Source organism: Astatotilapia calliptera, chromosome 3 (assembly GCF_900246225.1).
Source record: "Astatotilapia calliptera chromosome 3, fAstCal1.2, whole genome shotgun sequence".
NCBI classification, from domain to species: Eukaryota; Metazoa; Chordata; class Actinopteri; order Cichliformes; family Cichlidae; genus Astatotilapia; species Astatotilapia calliptera.
Genome location: NC_039304.1, coordinates 10,190,431 through 10,214,362, shown reverse-complemented (window position 1 = coordinate 10,214,362; position 23,932 = coordinate 10,190,431). Strand labels below are relative to the sequence as shown.

The following is a 23,932-nucleotide window of genomic DNA, read 5'->3' as shown; positions in this document are numbered from 1 at the left end:
TTTGTTGTTGCAAATCAGTTGTAAATAAGTTCACTTCGAGGAGGGTGTGCATGGCTAGAAGGGAAAAAGGCTTGATGTAAACTGCCTCAGATGGACTCTGCACTCTGACGTCCCTCTGATTAGTGCACTCAACCCCAGAGCACATCCTAACCTTTTACCGGACAGTCTTCTAAGAGTGTGTGATTACCCTTTGGCAAGTGGAAGACTCCTTGTAAGAGCATTCAAGCAGGTCTGTACAGTAAAAAATGTAAATGTCAGTCAAGCTGTGGAAGGTGTGCTCTTTTCCCTTTTTGATTTTTGCCATAACATTCGATATTCCCCGTTATGTCAGTTTCATTTACATGTCACAGATAAAAATATCTGTGGCATTAATGATTAATCGATCACTTGGCACAAAGTTAAAGCGATCACTGATTAATTTAAACCACCCCAAAAGCACAATAAATATCCTTTGTTTCGTGCTATAAACTGGAGAACATTTGCAATAAAGCCCATGGAAACATACTGCCAGCTGTCACTGTGGCACTTGAAAGAGCATCTTCTCAGAGCCCGCCGTGACAGCATTAATGATCTTGACTGATGACAGAAGTGGCTTTTACAGTGTTGCAGTTAGACAGATATTCAATCATGCTGCTCTATAATTTGTTGCGAGTCTTTGGTGGTGGAAACACGTTGTTTGCGTGCTACCAAAGCGAGACAAAAAGAAGGAAACGGGAGGGCGTGTTTGGTCCAAACATTTTAAATGACCTTCCAGGATATGCCCGGTCAGAGTCACTTGATCCACAGGATGCCACACAATGTCACAAGCTGGTCAATTTGTGCACTTCTGTAAAAGTGTTAATTAGAAAACAACTCAGTGTTCATGTTGATAGTGTTGCCTCTACACTGTTGCAATGTATTGATTATTTGGAAAGGCCTGCTCAATTTTCCAATAGGTCATTTATGGTAAAACGTTTCAGAGTCAAGTGTTATGCTCTTTCATTGCACGTACCCACACAGAGTATCTTTTTGTTTTTTTGCAATTGAATTTTGTATGGTTTAAGATGATAGCCTGCACTGTAAAAATGCTGTCAGCACTTTGTCCTCAGTATGTTGCGATAGATTTGTATTGATTTTGGCAGTGGACATGCGGCGCTTTTATTACGCGTAATCACAGGGTTTCTCTGTTTCAAACTACACTTACTAATACATACACATAGTACAGGTGTTTTTGAAGTCATGAAGAGGTTTTTTTAATGGTTGAAAAATAACTTTCTAAATTCCAAAACCTTGTAATCCAGAAATTAGCGAGTGGAAGTCATTTTTTTACCCTTTTGGAAATTTTTAAATATACTACAAAGACTGCGAGGCTTTGTCACTTTTGATGGATGTGAGCAGGGGCTGATTAGAACAGGTGTACTGTATCTGCTGCTGGGTTGCTCGTTCATGCAATAAGATGCATGCGCATCCTCTTGTACATGCTCACGCACACATATATACCCCTCCCCCTCTAAATGTCAGAAAGCATTGATTGTAAGTTTGTGAACAGGAGCCTAGGAGCAATTTAAGATTTTGTTTGTCTCTCAACAAAGATATATATATAAAAAAACCTGACAGCGTATTTAAAGGTCAAAAGAAGAATGGAGGGACAGTGGGTGTATTTTGTGTGTGTGTGTCAAAGCAAAATGGATAAATAGGGGAAACAAGAGAAAATAAATGTTTGTTGACCTGTTTTTTTTTTTTTCACACAGAGCAGGCAAATAATTTAAAATGAGAGAAAAACATGATTTTTTGGAAATATGTTGCTTTTTGGAAATATGTGGCTATTTAAATGGAATGAATGGAGCAAAAAGGAGAAAATATCCAGTGAGCAGCATTTTTCTGCTGGATGTCAGAGGAAAATGTGCAGATGGGTTCAAGCTGGTAGGAAGGCAACAGCAACTCAAATAACTATGTGTTATAGCCAAGGCTGGACTGGGAAGAATGGGCATTTCTGTATATATACACTTACACACACATATACATGAAACCGTGGATCCATCCTAACCTGTATCAACTATTTAGGTTTCTCAATGAAACACCACAGCCTACCTCAGTATAGTTGTTGTTGGCCATGTCCATCACTTAATGGCCACAGTGCACCCCTATCCCGCTGGCTGCTTCCAGCAGGATAACACACCATGTCACAAAACTCAAATCATGTTAAAAGGTTTTTCTGGAAAGGATTTCACTGCACTCAGATGGTCTACTAAATCATCAGATCTCAAGAGCACCATTTGGATGTTTGGAATTGGGGGATTTCTGAAAACAAAAGGGGCTCCGGCCTGGTACTATCAAGCTGTAACTGATGCGGAAGTGAGTGTCATTAAAAAAAAAAAGTATTAACTACTATTAACTATTAACTGTAATCACTGAATACCTAAAACGACCAAAACCTTTTTCACACATTTAATACTATCCATAAGAACCCTTTTACCCCGATCATGTAGTGTCTGTCCTGGGTTTTGAACGTGCCATCAATAAAAGCACATGACCTCATAAACACCCAAACTAATCTGTCTTTCTGCAGTACGACTCCCTGATTGGTGAATTTAATCTGTCTCAATCCACAGGCAATAATCCTTGCAGATTATATACCCTCTACTGTGCTGAACACCAACCACAGAACATAACAGCATTTTTAAATATATCGGACACAAGGGTTAGCGCCTCGTCAGTGTTTGCCTGGATAACCCCAACAGAGATGGTGGACTCATATAAACACACACATGTATGACAATGCTGCATATCCATACATTACCGTATGGTTATACACATGCAGATGCATAATCACACTTTCAATATATTGTTGCTTTTAGATGGATGGAAGCTATATTGCAGCCACACACCGATTTGCAAATTAATAAGTTGATTAAGTGCTCGCTTTAATCTGTCTTGTCTGTCATTAGAGAAACAGCTAAAATATGCTGACTTTCACCACATGTCAGATAAATGATGTCAGGATTATACAGATATGTCTGTGTGCTGTGTAATCACTTGTAATCTGTTATTATACAGATACTGGACATGAGCGACACATATAATCCCTCCGACCTGGAGAGGACACAGATAGGCCCAAAAATGTAGCTGAAGGCCATATTAATGGGGAAAAATCAGATGAGGAGGATTAACATCATCTTAATATCTTAGATAAAATCTACATGATGCTGGGATGAAGGGAGGCGGGGAAACACTTTTTTAGGAGAAATTTAGGTTTCTATGTTTAATACTTTATAGTGAAACTAATTTGTCTTTGTGAAGTTACAGAGTTACTGTACAGACTATAAACATGAACTTTTAATGCTCTGTAGTTGGACATTTTGGCACAGGAGTTCATTGGGGTTTAGCCTGCAGTTTCTGGCACTCCCATGTTGGCTTTGTTCGAAGATCACCAACTACACTTTCTCCTCACTTATGCAGTGTACACGTGCACTTAAAGGACAAAGGACACTGTTTGAAGGATACAAATGTTCACATTTTCCACTGAAAGTCAGATGATTTTTAAAATAGAGGCCAAGTACACCAATCCGACATAACATTATAACCACCTACCTGACTATGTTGGTTCCCTGTTTGCTGCCAAAGCAGCCATGAGCCATTGAGGCATGGACTCCCTGAAGGTGTCCTGTGGTATCTGGCGCAAAGATGTTAACAACAAATCCTTTAAGGTGGGATGTGTGGCCTCCATGACTTGCTTGTCCAGCACTGGAGAGACCTGAAGAGTTTGGGGTCCAAATCAACAAAGCCGACTCACTGTTGTGCTCTTCAAACCATTCTTGAAGCATTTTTGCTTTGTGGCAGAGCGCACTATCCTGCTGAAAGAGGCCACAGCCACCAGGGAATACTGTTTCCATAAAAGGGTGTATGTGGTCGGCAGCAATGCTTAGGTAGGTGGTATATGTCTATCATCCATGTGGATGGCAGGACCCAAGGTTTCCTGCAGAACATTGCTCAAAACATTACATTGCCTGTAAGCGACACTAATGCACCCAGCCATCCTGTGATGTACTGTAAAAGAAAATGTGACTCATTTGACCAGGCCACTTTCTTTCCTTGCTCCATATGGACCCTGACTGGTCTGTTGGTGGCTCTATGCAGCCCCATACCCAAAAAACTGTGATGTACTGTGTATTCTGACACCTTCTTCTATCAAAACTAGCATCAACTTTTTCAATAATTTGAGCTGCAATAGCTCATCTGTTGGATTGGACCACATGAGCCAGCCTTTACTCCCCAGGTCCCTGAGTGAGCCTTAGCAGCCCTTGACCCTCTCGCTGGTTCACCACTTTTGATAGATCCTGACCACTGCAGATTGGGAACACCGCACAGGAGCAGGAGTTTTAAAGATGCTCTGGCCCAGTTGTCTAGTTATCACATTTTGGTCCTTGTCAGACTCTCAAATCATTATGCTTATCCATTTTTCTGCTTCTAACACATCAACTTTGATGACAAAATGTTGAATCCCTCCCTGATATGTCCCACCCATGCACAGGTGCCATGACAAAAAGAATATCAGTGTTATTCACTTTACCTGTCAGTGGTAATTATGTTATGCCTGATCAGTATATGTCCACTGGTGAATGGTAACTACAGGCCATCTATGTCCTCTTGTCTCGTGTGACCTCAATAAGTAATAATAGGGTCGGGCAAGGTCTCAGTGATTTCACCCTTGACCCCCAGTCATAGTAATGACCAATGCCTTTTTTCACACTTTGGCTCATGTGATGACTCAGATAATCAATAGTGGGTCAACAAACCCTAGAACCACCTCTAAATTTGAAGTCCAGTTAATTTCTTCCAAGCTCTGAAACGAAGTTAGAAATGTAAGTATTAAATATGAGTATTAACTTGAAACATAATGCTGAAAGCCAGCTTGGAATATGGAGTCCATGTTTTTTTCTACTGAAGAGAAATCTTAATGTTCTCGAAGCTAACAAGTTTGCTAATGGCCAGTTATCAGAGTTGTTAGCGTGTTGACTTAGCTCGCTAATCAAAAGTTTGCAATGTTTTAAAAAGATAAACGATTCATTGCATAACTGTCTGCAAACCATTGATATTTTGTAGATCAGGAGAGGAAGAAAAAATATATAGGAAAACAGGAGTGTTGCAACCCAGCTAATAAGCATTGATACTTTGTTCTACTCTTTGGCTGTCTGTCCCCTCAAAGGTCAGTGCTGTCTAGACAGCTTGCTACTGACTTCTAGGCCAAACTTCACAGAAGTTAAACTTCATATAACAGATTTTTGCAATTTCTTCGCCCTTATGAGCGTCTTCACTAATGAACAAGCTTGTCCTTGTTACAGAACAGAGTAATGATGCATAAAAATTGTGTGCCGTACAGACACATATCCATTCATTATACACTGATTTTAACATAGAAGTTAATATTTAAATAAAGAGAGAACCCACTTGGTGCCAACCTTGTAACTGCTAGCAATAAAATAGAAGCGCCTTTGCAACCCAAAAGATTCTACTCATTTAAAGTGCTTATTGTACTTTTTTATTCAAAGTTTAACCCCTTCGTTTTAGTGCCTTTCAGTTCTCTCCACTTCATTTTTAGTCTGCTTTTCTTTCATCTATCTTTCCTTTAGGCTACATGCTGCTTGTAAGACTTGGAAGTGTTCCTTCTTTTCTTACATTCTTAGCTGTCCCTTCCTTTGAAACTTTCCCAGTGATGTTCTCAAGGTACAAACAGTGCTAGGGTTGTTATTCAAAGACTCATTATTTCTCTTAAAAGTAATGTAGTACATTACCTAATTACTCACCAGAAAAAGTAAACATGTAACACTATGTGTTAAATTACCTTTGTTACTCTGTAAAATGACTTGAAACATACTGTCGCGTAATTACCAGTTAACTATACAAACCCGCGGCTACAGTCCCACACACCAACACAAATCCCTGTCTTAATGAGGGCACACACAGATCTTTCTATTAGTGTTTACATCTAAACATGGCTGACAACACAAGGGCGGTGAAAACCCTCCAAAGAGACTTCAAAGTGATTGCCACATTGACTCTACTGTAGAAACATTAGTTACAGGTAGAAAATGAGGTTCCATCAGTGCTTTGTTACCTGCTGAAGTTCAGACTCCGGCTGCTGGGCTGAGAACATCACTGCGTCTTTGCTAGGTTTGTGTTAGCATGCTATCTGTGCAGATGCTAGCAAAGAGCCGATGTTGAATTAGCACTGTGATGCAGCTGTTTCTGTTATGGATGCTGTTTACAGTTTACCATCACACTCTTGCCCTTTCATACAATAAAAATAAAAGTAGTATCTCCGCTCCTCCCCATTTTATGCACACATATTAAAATCAGCTAATCGTAACGCAAATGTGAAGGAAGAAAAAACATGTTTGTTTGACATTTTTAATCCTTTCTAGCCCCACCCCATGTGCAGAAAACTAAGAAACCTTTCTAATGCAAGTAATGGTGCAATTGTAAATGCAATTGAATTCCTCATTTTAGCAGAGTGATGCATAACATCATCGCATTACTGAAAAATGTAACGTGTTTACAGTAATGTGTTATTTTTGGAGCATGTTACACCCATCATGGGTTACAAAGGTGTTGGTTCAAAGAGAAGAATGAGATGAATAAATTAAACACGAATGAGAGTCTCTAAATAACAGGATAAACTTCTATACAGATTCTTAGATTTGGGTGTTGTAGCATTCTGGCAGCCAGCATGTGAGTCTATATGTGTGCATGAGAAAGAGTAGAGATTATAATGAAGAGCTGCCAGAAGAGTGTGTGTTGGGTGAGATGGAGTGATGCCAATGTGTCTGCATTAGTGGGAGATCAGAGTATCATATCATGATCCTTCTACAGCTCTGGGTTAGTGTGTTTGGATGGTTAATCACTATGAAGCTGATAGCTCGTCTGCCTCCCTCCGTCTCTCCTTTCTGCTCCATTTGTCGTTTCTTTATCAGCTTCCAACTCAGTCAGTCTTCATATAAGCAGGTCACCAGCCACGCATGCAGGCGGCCACCAACTCTTCAAAGCAGTTCACGTGGCAGCACCAACGAGATGTCACTTAGTGTTAATGTTCAGGCTGCGTCTCTGGTGGCAAGCTAGAGAAAAAGTTGGCTGTAGCTGAAGTTATCTCCTTTTCTCCTGTCACTTTTCCTCTTGCTTTTTCCTTTTTTTTAAAAAGAAATGGTGAAGCCCTTTTTGTAAATTATGCTTTCAAATACCATATCCAAAAAAAAGTATGCTTTTGTACTTTTCAAATTTAGATCCTTCAAGTGATTAAAGAATTTCCTTCACAGTTCTGCTGATAATCCAGTCTCCACAGTACTCTCTGCAGTTCCTGTAGCCTAATTTGAACTGTAATTACAAGCTGGAAGTTGGAAGAACTAGATGTAATTTTGATTTATGAATTTGTGAATTTTATTAAGCTAAAATCTTTATTCATGATAAAATGACTGGGAGACATATCATTTCTGGCTGATTCATTTCTGGCATGACTAGAAAGATGCCAAATCTCTCCATCACAATCACTTCTTTCAGTGCAGATGCTGTGTTAAATTGCTTCCTGAAAGTCCCAGTATAAAATGTATTTATGAAATTTCACCATAAGTCTCAAATTTGTCCATTATCTTATATTTCAAAGAGCCCACAGTGTCATGGCTTTGTGTAAGAAACACTAGCAGGAGCATATCGTTGTTGTTGGGGGGGTTTGACATTGATGGGTTGTGCATCGTGAAATTGTCCCACAGGGTGAGACTGTCTGTGTTCCTCTTTAACATCCCGAGGAGTCTTTTGGCTGCACCAAAACAACCTTCACTCACCTCCAGCTCTCCTAGGCGAGTTCTTCTACTTCCATCAAATTAAAATCAGGTTGATTTATCTATAATTTGACACGCTGGAGGGGAACCAGCGTGCATCAGAGAGGCACAGAGAGGCACAAGCGCATGGGGACAGAACGGGGCTGTCACTGAGAGATCCAAATATAGCAGCAGGACGATCTTAAAGACTTCTTTCCTTTTTGATTGCGTTTTATGTATTTTACTCCAAAATGTCTTCATTTGATCTAATTAAAAATAATCCTGTATCAAGTGTTTGCTTCTGTTTGCCTTGAATTGAATTTTACAGTATGTCAAATAATATTTGAGAAGGACATTTCACACACGCGCACACAACTAACCATTATTATGTCTCGACTTTTTTCATCTCTGCGCTGTTATTATGTTGCCAGACGTTTACAGCAAATCCGTTTTTATAAATCTTTTCTTGAAAAGCAGCAACTAAATGAGTTTATTTCCACACTCCATAATCCAGTATAGAAATGAATTGACCATCTCTCTACATGTATGACTTCATGTGTTTTAAAACATATCTAAGACGTGTCTCGTTGGACTGTGAATTTTTGGATGCAGTTCTTCTGCGTGCGTGTGACTGGATGCCATCTTGGCTCTGCAGAGCATCGCTGGACTGGAGCCAGCATGGCAGATGGCTGCTTGTCTGCAGGGTTTGGATTCCTACAGGGCTTCTAATACAACAAACACAGACAACTGGGTGGAGAAAAATGCTGCCCGGACACAGATATTTATTGTTTCTCTCTGTGTCTCTCTGAACTGGTTTCATGTTTTTTTTCTTACCTTTGGTTCACGTCTGCCTGATTTAGCTTCATTTAGCTTCTCCTTCTTATGCTCTTAAAGAAAAAAGAAAAATTCTCTTTTATGTTATACTTAAGGAACAGATAACATAAAAAAAGGAGCAAAAATATTTATAAAGAATTTGAATTAATGATATTTCTGCCTCATTTTTTCTTTATTAGATGACATATTTTTGGTAAAACTATGAATTTAATTTCAAATGTGTAATAATGGGATTATGGGTAAGAAACCGTGACAACTTTAAAATCTTTTTTTTCCTTATTAATCTCTATGGTTTAGAAAGAAAGGATTTATAGCTGGTTTGTTTCTATGCATTTTTTTGTTAGTTCTGCAGAACATTTTCCATTTTAATTATATTCTGCTAATATTAGCTGCTGATAGGAAAGACACAGGGCAGAAGATTAGATTATAACTTTGCTGTGCTTTAAAAAAAAAAAATCATCTGCCAAGCAAATGGATCCAACTGCTGTGTGCTGAGAGCTGAATTACAAATTATAAATTTGTTCGAGGGGTTTTGGAGACTTATTTCATTCAGAAGAGAAAAATCTCAGCTGGGGAAAAAAGTACTGCTGTTGCAGGAGGTAAATAAATATCAGTTTCTTTCTCATTCCAGCATTTTCTGTATCCTTTTGTCATCCCTTACATTTTTTTCTCATATTCCTCTAAGTCCTGTTCTCATTTTTTTCCATATCTCTACCATTTTTTTTAACCCTTTCTCTTTCCGTCTCCCCTGACACCATCTCAGCCTCCCTCTCCCTCTCACGCATCTCTCTGCATCCCATTCTCTTTTCCATCTCAATTTTTTTCCTCTCCTGGAGCAACTGTATGTATACACCCGGTTGCCGTGGCAACCAGAGGAGGCCACATGAGCGGGTGGATGAACAAAAGACCCAGAGACCCTCATACACAGAGAGAGAGAGAGAGAGAGAGAAAGAGTGAGAGGGAAAGAAGGAAAATCAGATTTCATTTTTAGGCAAGGGGCTTGGTGAGTGTAGAAAATGAGGAGGAGGAGGAGGAGGAGAGGGGAGCGATGGATAGCGTAGGTGAGGTGAGTTCGTAAATGAAAAAGAGAGACAGAAAGGGGGAAGGGAGATGTGGTTAACAAAGCAAGAAAAGAAAAATGTATTCAGTGACTGTAAAAGAAAAGCCTAAAAAATGCAACATTGGCATTATGACCGGCAGCTGGCCACAGTTACAGAGCATTTCCATTCACTTTCAGTTTCTTCTCATTCCTAACGTATTTAATCGTCTTGAACGTCACCTGTGTGAATAAGTCAGCTTTCTTTTTTATTTCTTTTCATTTTTTCCATAACATCTCTGAGATTTCTGACAGTAAAGCCTGGTTGTTATTGTAAAGCTATACCTTTTCTATACTTTAACATGTCATTCAGTACAGTAGCAATGTATAGTACAGTAGGATGTAATGTAGATGATGCATGTCAGTAAGAGGAAATCACACTCACAGTGATTTCTGAGGAATTATATTTTTCTTCAATGAGCATGTTTAATGCTGCCAGTATCTCCAGCTGGGTGTCTGCTTGAGCAGTGAAACCCATTACCATTGCATTCAGGCAAAATGTAAGAGCTTGTCAGGTGAGAATATCGATTAATATAGTTTTATTGTTTACTTAGATACTTGTGAAATCCCAGAAACACCTTTGTTTTTAGGCCTCCATGATATCCAATCACTCAGAGTTTAGATGAAGCGCCCCTGTTCCTCTGCTGGTGCTCAATCCAGACCAAAACACACCGGTGTTGCTTCTAAAAAGCTCAGAGGGAGCAGTAAATGTTGGCTGGTTATCAGTGTGCTCCACTCCAGCACTGGCGCCATGTTACTGGAGAAAAGGTAGCTGACGTATGGAGGCTGAGCACAAAACGACTGTAAGCAGGGATTAGTTGTCTCCAAGGGTGCATTCAACTGCCTGATAGAAATTGGAAAGTCTCAGTCCAAGAGATTTTCAGATCAATACATCGCCAGAGTCCAACAATTTATCATGAAGGCATTAATGGGACTAATCTTTTGCTGCAATATTGGTGAGGATATCAGCAGAAATGAGGTGTACTTGCTAGAAAATAATCCAGCAGGGATGTGCACAGCGTTAATCTGGCCAGTGGTGGTAATGCTTTGGGAGATACTGTTGCACTCTGGGCTCTGGCCAGAAGTGAACCTGGCTAAAGTTCCTTGGTTATGTTGGTGTGACTGTGGCCTTAAAGGTCACGGTCACAGTCTTTGAGTGGGCAAAACTGGAAACTTTTACTGTAGCGGCAACATTCAAGTAATTAATGTTTTGGGATTTGGTACGATGCCTAATGTTGTCTAGTTGAAATTAAAATGTACTGTATAATACGAGATATAATTACCCGTACAGTAAATCCATCCAGGCCAACTCAAGGTTTCTTCCAATTACTCCAGCGATAATGAAAACAACTAATTGTCTCTTGTAACTCCTTTAATCAGCGTCTCCGACTGCATGGCTTGGGTGGTAATTATGTTGCGGCCGTTGTAAACAAGTAGCGCGCATTCTTCGGTCTCACTTATTAAACGTAACCCAGTAATGATTAGAAGGGGGGTAAAAAAGCATTACACTCGGGAAAATGTCAAGTTGATTTCCACTTCAAGCCCTTGACAAATATGCAGATTTGTTTTCAATGCTGTGTGTGTTTGTGTTTTTTTTAAGGTTATCTTCTCTGTTTTCAATTTTTTGGACACAGGACGTTACCGCTCTTGATCAGCTATATGATGATTAACCTTTGAAGTTTATGATTAGAATTTGCACCGCAGGCAAATGTGTATCTATTTATCTAAGCAAATGTAAAGCGCGACCCTCTGCAGTACACGTGGAAAGAGCCTTCGGGGCAGTAGCGGGAGAACCATATTCAATTATCCTGCCTATTAAAACTTGCAGTGTGTGTGTTTGTGGTGCATGTCGTTAGCTGAAACAGGACACCCTTATGCAAATATAATTACACCAATTAATGCATATAGGGGCCTCCGGGGGGGGGGGGGTGTTAGTGTGGAACGACTGGCAGCAGTTGTATCTACATTTTTGTGTGTGCGCCAGTGGGCACAGTGGCAGCTACAGAGCTAGATCTCCAGTGTGTGTGTGTGTGCACATATGTGTGTGTAGATATATGTAGGTTAAATGTGCACATGTGTGGGTGTTGACATTCTGGGAACACCATTCTTCACACCCTTCTCCTCATCCCCCATCAGCACCACCACCACCTTATCGCCCCTTCCCCCAAAGCCGGCTTTCCCTTCTGTCTTCAGGGAGCTGACGGAGCTCAAAGGAGACGCACCAGAGTGGAGGAGAGCTGGAGGAAGGGTCGAGGACATAGAGGAAAACAGAGGAGAGTGAACCGATGAAAGAGGAACTGAACGATAGAGCAAATCGGCTGCCACACTAAATAAATGAGGACTGAACAAAAAAAGAGGAAGAATAAAAAGCGCAGCACTGTCTTGTAGCCATGACAAGCATCATTAATAGATGAGCTTATGTAAGAACACATCAAGAATAGTTTCTTTTTTTGCTCCTTGATGAGTTTACTCAAGGTAACAAAGTCAGAACCTGTGACCCTTTTGAGTTCAGTCATTACGACCGTGCAGCAGGTGCAGACTGCGCGCAGGGAGGCTTTTGTGAAAGAAAACACTTTTGGGCAGCATGTTGGTGCTGATGCCATGTTTATCTGAATGAAAAGAGAGTTTAGATTCTGTATAATCATTTTTTGTAAGATGCCACCTGGGTCTTCTTGTTGGGCAAAAGGTTTTCTTTACTGTCGGTACCTTGATGAACAAGCTACAGGATTTATATGGTGCCAAGACTTGTTTTGCGCTTGAGCAGGGGTAGAACAGAGTGGTTACTGTTAATGAGGGTGGTATCAAAAATATGTGGTACATATATGGTAGACTGTGAGCCAGTATTGCCTGTCCTGTTGTTGGTCCATCAGCCAGCTGCTGAGAAGAGCAAAGTTATAACATGCAAAGAGCTGAATTAGAACCGAGTGTTGAAAACAATGAAGTGAAGTGTCCACTTCAGCCAGTCTGTGCTTTCATGCTGGAATTTATGATTCTTTAATGTTTGTTTTCTGTGAACTCCGCCGCTGTTCACTTCCCTATTCCAACCCACATGTCAGTCACTCAGTGGGCAGACGATTACATCATTCACATCCAATGATGTACATAGGATTTTAGAAGACTGCAGTGGATTAGAAACCGTCTCTGTTTACTCTCCAAATGGAAACGCGTACACAGACAGACACATTTTTTGTGTTTTGGTTTGTCTGTCACATCATCATTTGTGATGTACATTTGTGTTCAGTTGGGATCTTTGCGCTTGACAACGCCTTTTGTTTTTTTTTGTTCTTCATTCGCTCACTTCTTAATTTTGCTTTCCCTCGTTGGTGAAGTTCTGTCTCGCTAACGCAATAACCCGTTGAGTCAGGACACAGATGCAAAAGGACACCTTGTGCGTACATGAGCCACTCCAGTGGCTATGACATAACACCACTAATTAATGCTCCTGGGATGAGAACGAAGTAATTTAGAGTGAAAGAGGAGCGCACGAGGCAGAAACCAGGCTGGAAATAAACAGGTGAACGTGAGCTTTAGCGTGGATCAGGAGCATCCAACACATGTTAGTTTGTGCTGCAGCTTGTTTTGATTCCAGCTAGGTCGAAGTTTCGGAAGTGGAGATATATTCTAATTTCCATTAAGGAATCATCCATTCACTAAGCAGATGAAGAACAGGCTGTAGCGTTTTTACACACTACTTAAAAAACCTACTTTTAAATAAGGTCAGTATCAGAGCAGTAATGTTAAAATCTATGAAACAGTAGAGTGAGACAATTTGGTTTATTAAGCCGCAGCAATGACACCACTATAATAGGTTTATTGTAGTCTTCTAGCTTCTCTAACACTCGTCACTCTGCTGTCAAATAACAGCAAAAGGTGTGGGAAAACATCTGTTTATTTATGGATGATTTCTTCTTAATTAATTTCCAAAGAAACCAACTTTGGGATGAGATGTCTTTGTGATGGACGTGTTCAAAGGAGCGAGCCTAAGCTGATGTAATCCTTTCTGACATTTTTGCGTGATTATTCTGCATGTTTCTCCACAATTCGCCCCCCGAGCAGAAAGGTATTCAACTCCCTGTCGACTTAAATTTACCCCTGAGAGCTACCTGTTTACAGAATCAGTTGGGGTGGGGGCGGGTTTTTCTGACATTGTCTAAAAAATGTTTTCGTTCTTGATCTCCTGGTACATAAACTGTGATCACAATGCAGTTGTAGCAATTATATTGAACATCAGCAGTTAGTGGAAGCTGTATTCAGCGTTACAACTGAAGTACACTTATAACATCATTCACTTGAGTAGGGATGGGTATCGTTTAGGTTTTATCCGATACCAGTACCAAACCGGTACTTTTGAAACGGTGCCGGTGCTTAAACGGTGCTCAAAACGGTGCTTAAAGAATGGAGAACACAAAATTGGTCCAAAAACCTCTCATGTTCAGCTGTTTTTTTGTAAAAAGATAACAATGTTAGCCTTTTCTGCAGCTATAGGGGATTTATGGCATCACTCTTGGCTGGAAGCAGTGCTTAAACAATGGAAAAAACACAAACTTTGTCCAAAAACCTCTCATGTTTAGCTGTTTTCCACTTTTTCTTTGGTCATTTTAGCCTTTTTGTCCAGGGTGAAGGGAGTATCTGCCATCAAACAAGAAGACAGCTGCATGTAGCTATGATGATGTTTGCTAGTTCACCTCACATGCATTAATGTCATAACGTGGTTAGCCTACTCAACGTAAATTACACACGAACAACATTAAGCTACTCACGCCGAGAAGAACGGCTGCTGCTGCCGTCATCATTCGTCATCATTTCTGCTACACTGGCAGGGCTAGGGGCCAGGACTCTCCTCTTCGGGTTTTTGGGGGATGTTGCTAACTCCGGGTCAGATAACAGGCAGCCAGTGTTGGGGAACAATAAGTTCAGTTGGAGCAGTCTTTCAACGCCTCTCTCTGTCTCTCGCAAGCAAAGTTGACCCAGACAACAAAGTAAAGCTATTTTTCGGCTACGAGCCCGACACAGAACCCACCATATTAGCCAGAGGTCCCTTTACTACGGTTCGGAGCCGCGGACCTTCAGTAACAGTATTAAATCACAGCAATAGTACATTCACGTAGTTGTAAACAGCATGATAATATATTAAGTAATCCAAAGTATTCAGAATACGTTACTGTCATTGAGTAACGTAACGGAATACGTTACAGAATACATTTTGGGGCATGTATTCTGTATTCTGTAATGGAATACATTTTAAAAGTAACCTTCCCAACACTGCAGGGAACCGCAGTAGATGTGCACGGTGTGAGGTCTCGCAGCAACCTATCAAATACGGCGCATTTCTCGGCTTTTAACAAAATGCTATACGTCGCCAGGTGTTTCATCAGATTCGAGGAGTTACCTCCTTTGCACAGTATCACCTTAAAGCACTTGTTGCAGGCTGCTGAGTTTGCATCTTTTGCTGTGAAGTACAGCCGGACTTTGACTGCTTTGCTTTCGGCATTTTTAATCTGTAGCTTTGCTCTAAAAGAAAGCACGTACCTGGGCCCGCCTACTACGCTTGCAAAGGTAAAATGATTGGCTGGAATCCAAAGTGTATGACATCTCAGGAAAATAAAGCACTGAAATGTGCACTGCTTTTCGGTCTGGTTACTACCGTTTATGTCAGAACCGGTGCCATAATGGCACCAGATACCGGTACCCATCCCTACACTTCAGTGCACTTTATGGAGTCTTCACAATTCAATTAAGTGCAGCTCTTGGGGGGGGGGAACTGTTATTTATCAGTGTGACAGCAGGTAAGTGGAGCTAAATTTGTGGATACAGCCAGTTTTTAAAGGAGAAATCTAATATTAGACCATTAAAGCAGCGTGTCAACGTGTCCCAAGATGCCGTTTGTTAGAAAGGTCAAAATCCAGCCCGCTGTAATGCACTAAGATTAATTTTATCACAGCACCGATATTTTATTTTGGTTCCACTGCAATGATAGCTTCTCTGTGCTGAAGAGTAGCCAAGAGGACTCATTTTTAAAAGATACTTCATAACAATTCAGAGACAATGAATAGATTTTGGTCCACACGTACGCACACATCAGGCTGCTTTCCCTTTAGTGTACACGTACAGTAGGAGGAAAGACATTAGCCATGGATGAGACGCTGCACTCTGTATTTTACTCACCATGAGAGACGAGCACTTTTTTCATAAAATGGACTCACATTTCAATAATATATTTTCTAATCTCATGCAGTATTTAAAGAACGTGTGATTTATTTCCTGTGCTCCACTCCACCATGGCTATTTTAAGCGCTCAAACCAACTTTAAACCCTCTTCTCCTCTCCTGTCCTCCTCTGCTCCCCTCTCCTCTCCTGCTAATCAACGAGCAGATGTTTGGGAGGGACAGATGCCACTCTCTTTCTCCTCCCTCCTGTCCTCCTGTCACTCCTCCTCTCCCCCTTTTTAATCCCCTCTGAATTTCTTTCAGTCTTGGCTTGCAAAATCTTTAAAATGAAGGAGCTGTTGTCATGTGAGCAGACACCCAGCTGGATTCATCCCTCCCGCCTTCCCTGCACAAACCTGTTCATCCTTCCTGATGAAATTAATAAAACTTGCTCGTGCGCTGATTATTGAACCGTGTCCTTTGTTTAATAGACACGATGGCATCGTGTTCGCACGCTAAGACGGCATTCTTCATCGAAGCGTTTTCAATTTCCATCAGCCAAGGATCAATTTACTCCTTCTCTTTGTTCCTGCTCCTTGTTCCACCCTCACTCTCTTTGCGCTCTTATTCTCATTTTGCAAATTTGGCATGGACAATAGAGATCAGCAGATAGAGACAGATAACATAATCAGAGAATATGATGAGAGGACTTTGCATGTGACCCATGTTTCACACTCATTTATCACAAATTTCAGATGAAAGGACAGGTAAGTCAATTAAATGCTCATATATTTCAAACAAAAGAGGTTTTATTTAGTTGAGGAGAGCCGCTGCTACTGCTGCTTTGTCATTCACCCCTTCATCAGGAATTATTGCCTATTCTGGTAAACACTTTGTGCCATTTGTTGTTATATAGGCTGACATAGATAAGATAAGAAATGGAGATGCTGGGGATTGAACCCAGGACCTCATACATGCGAAGCACGTGCTCTACCACTGAGCTACATCCCCCTCTGCATGCTATGGTATTGATGTCAGAGTGTGTGAGAGAGAGGCTGGTTTAAACTAAGCAAGCTTCACTAAAACACATTGTGTTTTAAGTCTTTCAGTATTTCAAACTGACATTTCTTGTATTTACAGTCTTCTTGATGGCTCATTACCATGCACACAGTGCACATTACAGCCACCAACAGTAAATCAGAAGAAAAGCCTTAAAACAAGCATGCAAATTCGTGTGGATCTGCAGAGTGCAGATAAGATGTTGACGCACTTGATCACAGCTCTGCCAGTGGTCAAAAATATCACTGGACACGTTTAAGTGTTTGACAGAAGATAGCATTCTGCTTTAAAGTGATATGTTTGGTTCTGTATTTGAGTGTGGAGTCACTGAAAAGGTAATATCTGCAACAATTTTGTAAGTCTTTCCATGTTTTAAAAGTTAAATGAGCACAAAACGCAGTTAGAGTCAATTTTACGGCATCGTGATCAAATATACTATTTGAGTGCAGCGCATGTGCTTCATTTTCCAGCTCACATTTGAAGGCTGTTACAGTTAAATGAATTTGAATGTTACAGTAAATGGAGACTCACTCATCACTCATTCATTCAGCATGAAAAAGCCTATTTAAAGCGAGCGGCGTGTTTTTTCCTGCTAGTAATGACACTTCATTTAAAAATCAGTCATTTGGCCCCAAAAGAATCGCAGATATGAGCGATATGCGACATAAACCTTTAACATGATGTTCAACATATCACACTGAGGATTTATATAACTGCAGACACATAAAGCCAAAGAATTATTTCATCAGCGATCCACACTGCACTATAAACTGTGTAATCAGCCACTGAATCAGCTGAATGAAATAATCTGCTTCCACTACATAATCACCATCTCTCATCCTTTCAGTCCTGGCTGCGGTGTAATTATTTGAATGTGATCTTACACAGTCTGACAGAAATGTAATTTTTCCTGTAAATGAGGTTGAAAAGCTTATAATGCAGTCATCTTACTTTTCAGCATACTTGCAGACGATGGATTTAAGTGAATTGAGCCAAAGAAGAGGTTCTTTTTATTTCCCAGGCAGTTTTTAAGCAGATCTAATTTGGCACAAGAAAGTTGTATAAACTGAAAGTCAGACTCTTTTATCTTTTAAGTTGCCATATTTAGAATAAGTGCATTAACATCGTCATTGGATTCCCCCGCTCAGCCCCTCTTCCCTATTACCTGCAGTATGTAAATTTGCACCAACGGTCAACATTTTTCTACCTCTAACCAAACTTCCTTATATTTCATCAGCTTTCCAAGTGATTGTTCCACCTTGATGTGAAATTTCAGGAACTAATTTCTTACGATGACTCCAACACCATGTGAATGCACTTAAGATTAAGGTGGAAACAGAAATTTTCCACCTATTCCCGAATGTAAACAAGCAGCCATGTGGCAGCTCTGTGTAGCTGTGCATAAGGAGGACGGTAATTAAGTCAAATGCTGCAGCCAGCTACTGCTCATTTTAGCTGCTTTAATGATTTTGTTACCTTACTTAACATTTTACACTGTACCTAGAGCTGAATGCATTAGGAATGTTGTACAGAGTGTGTAATGCGCTGAGTTCTGGGTACAGTATAAAAATAGGCTCAGTACTAAAGCTGGACTCTGTACAGTTTTATAGATCTGACTCCAGCACAGCCAGAGCTTTCCTCAAACAATGAATGCTTTGACACAGAAAGGACTTGAGCAATGCAACTCTGAAATGGGAATATTCCACATCTGCTATGGCCCACATTGCAGCGCAGTTATAAAGCCGACAGAGGCAACCAGAGCCAGTCAAAAGCTGCGGCAATGTTTACTGTAAAGGATTTAAAATCTCTGCGCTATCAGCCACCCACAGCAGTTTATCTTCCGGCACTGGGGACTCCACTTACAAGGGTGCTTCTGCCATAAAAAAAAATCTACTGTGAAATCTACCATAGTGACATAACTTGAATGTCATTCCTCTTTAAAATGCACATTTATTCATACTGTAAAATGTGTAGACATTATAACTGCAGCTAACAATGCCCAGTGCACCCACACCCTCACTCTTTTGGGTTAAGACTACTTTATCGGGCTGGGTGAGAATCAAAACATGTTGTTGAGAACAGCTTAGCGCACAAAGGCTCTGTCTTACCGTTCTAGAGGTCACTTTTTTACCACTAACAAACAATGACCCCAGTACATTCTACAAGTAAACAAATGACAAAAACACAAACTTCACACTCATTTTGTGATGAAATTCTGAAGCAAGGGGTGGTGGTAAGGTTAGCGTTTGATTTTTAAAAAGCTTTGGATACAATTCAAAGCAGTCATGTGGAAGTTGACTACGAACATTAGCAAAAGTAGTTTGTAGAGTACTACAAGAAGTGCAACAGTGGTGCTTGTTATGAAAGTAGCAGAAAATGTAACAACATCAATGGAAAATGGCTGTTTTGTAGCTCATAGTGAATAAGAAGTTATTGTAGTTAATGCTGTTAATAGATAGTAATTCTAGAGACAGATACAGGCATTGCTAAATAATAAAATTATTTATAAAGACATCTGTTGGCTGCTTCACCTGTAGATTAGATGTTTCACAACATGAGCAGCTATAAACACCTACACAAACGTTTGGTTCCTCCTCTGCACCCCCGGATTCAAAATCTTGTATTTCACATTTATACGCTATGGATCACAGAGACTTCTTTTCCCCCCCCCCTTTTTTTTACACTAGTCATGTATTAATGTCCCAGCGAGCCAAGGAGCTTCACTTTGTACCAAGCACTTGTTTCTTCAATTGGATCTCAGCGGGGTGGAGGGGTACAATGTCGTCTTCGCCCCGGGCTCTCTTCTAGTCTCTCCTCTCTCCACACAGTTGGAGTGGGTTAACAGGATTAAGGGGACGTGCATCGTGTTGGGTGGAGCGCTGAATATACTGGAAGTGCCTCCATCATGGTATGCAGTGGGACAATGCTCAGAGAAATCATCATGTAGCATATTTAGGTCAGATTCAAAAGAATGTATACATTAAACATACACAATACTCCCTGGGGAGAATAAAGTCTTAAGACCGAGTGATAGCAGGCTAGGTAGGTAGCTAGGTAGGTAGCTAGACTGAGGCGGTTCTGTCAGGGGCTATTCATCTTTAGATCAGCATAATGCTGTGTACATAAGGGAGTTGATGTTGGGGTAATCTACTTAATCCGACTGGGGGTTGAGTCATCTTCACAGGCTCAATAATTGATAGCACCATCTGCTGTTGAATCAATCTACCACAATATCATATGTATGGAATTAGGTTAGTGCAGTGCAGGGTAATTATACTTTATCTTTCCCATCAGGGAAATGATACTGTATAATTATATTTCAAAATGTTCTTTCATCATACTCTCAGTAAAATGAATGCGCAAAAACAGTTCTTTGGGTTGATTGATGTACCTGTTCCCGAGCAGATCACATGAACTCATAAAGTAGTATAACATGTTACAAATTTTTAATTTCATTTAATTTAATCATTGTTATTTTTTCCCCACAGAACTAAATTTAATGGAGAACGTTATATTTTACAAATAATTAATCTCTTTTTACATAACATTAAGCTAACCATTTATTCATTTTTTTAGCTACTAGTCAGGTATTGCTTGATTGGAAAATAAAAGCTCCAGTTCAGAGCAGAAAGCAATCCCATCCTGCGAATGTTTCAGGTGCTAACGCTTCAAATGCTAAGAAATGGAGGGTTTGAGGTAACTGAAATGATGTGTTTGGATGTTCTATGTTTGTGCAATTTTCTTTTCTGGTCAATTGATCAGGTTTTATCTATATTTATCTTTATATTAGACTGGCTAAGCTGTGACACCATGAGTGCAGTGGGTAGCTGTTTTAGCACTGTGAACAATTTTCCTGCCAGAGCTCTGTTCTGGAATGACCAGTGATCAGTTTCACAGTGAAGTAATCACTGATCTAAATACTGGTGTTTGATGAATATACATATATCAAAGTTATATTTTTAACTCCATTGCACGAATAAAAACCACAGATTGCTGTAATGCTCTGTCAGTGGTGGAGACAGTGCTAATCAGCATTTAGAATTCTATGCTGTGTTTAATGCACATATCAGTGTACACAGAGGGTTTAATGCTACCTTGCTTAAGTAATGACATATAATGCCTAAACTGTGTCATTAATCAGACAGTAATAACAGCCTCAGTAACGGGACATCGGAACAAGATCATCTCTAAGATGATCTCATATACTGAGCCAGCTGAATTTATTATAGAAAAAAAGTCTGCTTCAAATACAGGCCTGTTACACTTACTTTGGGGAAATAAAGACTCAGGTCACTATTTGAGGAAACATGTCCGGGGGTCACAGTTGACTCAGTGGCTAATGCAGTAGGCATACTGGGCCATCGCTGCCTGATTAGCAACCATTGCGTTCACTGATTAGACATCTTGGCATTAAATCTAAGACATCAGATGAACAGCTGCATGTTTCATTTACAGAGAGCTTATGGTTATTTCAAGGACGAGGTAAATGATTTTATTTCAGCTCAATGGTTATGCTACCTACATACTGGACACTCACTGAATAGCTGACATTATCCCTTTAATCCTAAGATTTAGGATGGTGTGTGTGTGTGTGTATGCGTACTCATTCATGTGTTTGCTGTTGCTAGATTGCGATTCTGTATTGTCTATAAATAATGAAGAAGTTAGCATTGTTTGAACATCTTCGACCCACAACACAGCGAAGGTTAGCGCACAGTTCTCCCAGCACACACACACACACACACACACACACACACACACACACACACACACACACACACACACACACACACACACACACACACACACACACACAAAACACCCAAACCTGCTAACATGTGCTAATGCTTCACTGATTAAGACGCTTTTATTAATGCTGAAAACAAGCACATCCACCATGTTTGTGATGGTGCAAGGCAGCTTTGATTTCTCTGCCAAGCATTGTGTTGCAACACCTCAGCTGCAGCCACAGGAGAACCATCTCGACATGTGTTTATGTTTCTCGGAAGCATCATGCATGTTGTGTTTATGACACCCTGGAAAGAAATAAAGGAACGGGGTGAAAGATTGACGCTATAATACGTGAACGCTGAGAGCATTTCACGCAGAAATTTAAGGACACCAGACAGCTGAGAGTTACACCTAATTACATTATATCCAATGTGACATGCATGTGGCATACCTGATTAATAACAGTTGAAAGCAAGATGAGGTGCGTAATCACTGCATTCTGAGATAAGTCTTCTCTGTATGGAAGCAAATCTCTTCTCGCTCTTCCTGTTGACAAAAATGCATGCAAAACCAATTCCATTGGAAATCTGCTTTGGAAAATGTGTTTTCTGACTCGCAACTGCATATTTTTGATGAGCTCTTATCACTTAATCACTGCAACCAGTTAAGTCGTGTTTGATTTCCTTGTATTATCTCAACCTGACTCTTTGCTCAAAGATTGTGAGGCGCTGACATTGCTCAAAGTTCGTCAGGTTCGTGCAACCCCTCTGGCTGCTGTGTGCATGACAGAGAAGCTAAGTTTGAGGAGGAAAGTTGGATAAAGGATGGTGAAATCTTTCACCTTGGATTAAGTACAAGGTTTTTCAAGTAGCCACAACAGTTGATGTCGTATCATAGCAAGATCCTGTAAGGCTACGGGTGGACGCACTGGCAATAAAACCTCAGTGAAGATCTGACTACTGTGTTACATCCTCTCAACAGGAAGCATCCGATTGTTTTATGTCTGACCTTTATTTGGAGAGTGATAGTGGTTGATAGCTTGTCACTTTTCTGAGAAATTGTTGCTTAATGCAGAGTTTTAATGAGTTCCAGCTGAATACTACACAATTGTGAGATTCTTCAAGCAAGTGCACTCAGTACTTTACTTTCCTGTGCTTGTAACATAGCTGCAATCTCATCTTCAGATGATTTAGACTCAGAGTGAACAAATCTGCTCTCACATGTGCGCAGCAGCCCTGAACTGTTCTCGCTATTATCCGGTTGAGCACGAAAGAACCAAATGGAGTGTTTCCAGAAGTAGGACCAAAAGCGTGAGAGAGGATAACTTCAGACAATACCCAGGCTTAATTATTCCAACCTTGTCCACAGGTCAGGTGCTAAACTCGCTTCAAGGAAGCACTTCAAGCAAGAGGTAATTTTTGACTACCTTCCAACATTTGGATGGCAGGATCTTTTGCAGAGGACAATTCTGTGCAAAGAAACAAAGTCGGCTTCAGACATTGCTTCAAATGATTTCCAGTTGCAAAAGAGCAGCTGGAAACCTTCCCCTTATTATTTGTAGGTTAAGATTTCACACTTGGCTTCTACGTAACCTGGACAAAAATCCACCATGGAGGTCATGGAGCAGTGTGGTGGAATGAAGCTAATCGAATGCTTTAACTGGACCATTGAACCAAATCTCCAGGCTTACCTGGGCTCAGAACTGCGGTTCAGCCCCACTGCCTAAAATCTTTTCCATCTCCGCCCTCGATAAAAACAGCAGATTCCATTGTTGGGGGATTAGTAGAAAAGGTTTTAAGCTGTTTGTTCCATTTCCTCCTCAGCAGAGGTGAGGCATGGGGGGGTAAATCGGTTGGCAACCAGCCAGCTGCGACACAAACACCAAGTAGTGGATATCACAGAGGGTAAGGATTGACCCCTCGCTCTTCTTGTAATCTTGTTTAGCCAGACATTCTGGGTGAAATACACGCATTCAGCACATTTCTGCAATGATTTTCAATGGTTCAGTTAGACTGATAGCGTGAATGATATATTTATATGGAAGAGACGTGTGTCGGGGCGAATGTGTGCAGATGCAGCGCAAGAAGCGGAAAACGTAATGGGGAGCAGGGATGCTGGGGTGAGGGAGGTATGAGGGGAAAGAAAAAGAGATGGAAAACCAGGATTCACTAAATCTTAATTAGGAAAATGAAAGCTGTTAACTAAACGACTGTTTCTGTGCATGTGGGCCCACTGTTCCTCGGGGCAGAAGCCCCTCGCCTTACTGTGACCCCTCCCTC

The 23,932-nt window shown here is 40.6% G+C and overlaps 1 non-coding gene across 1 annotated transcript; it reads right to left on the bottom strand.

Annotated features, from left to right (window-relative positions):
* Positions 1-16,802: 16,802 nt before the first annotated feature.
* Positions 16,803-16,874, bottom strand: trnaa-cgc (transfer RNA alanine (anticodon CGC)). Its single transcript has one exon. It is a non-coding gene; the product is annotated as a tRNA-Ala (tRNA).
* Positions 16,875-23,932: the final 7,058 nt, after the last annotated feature.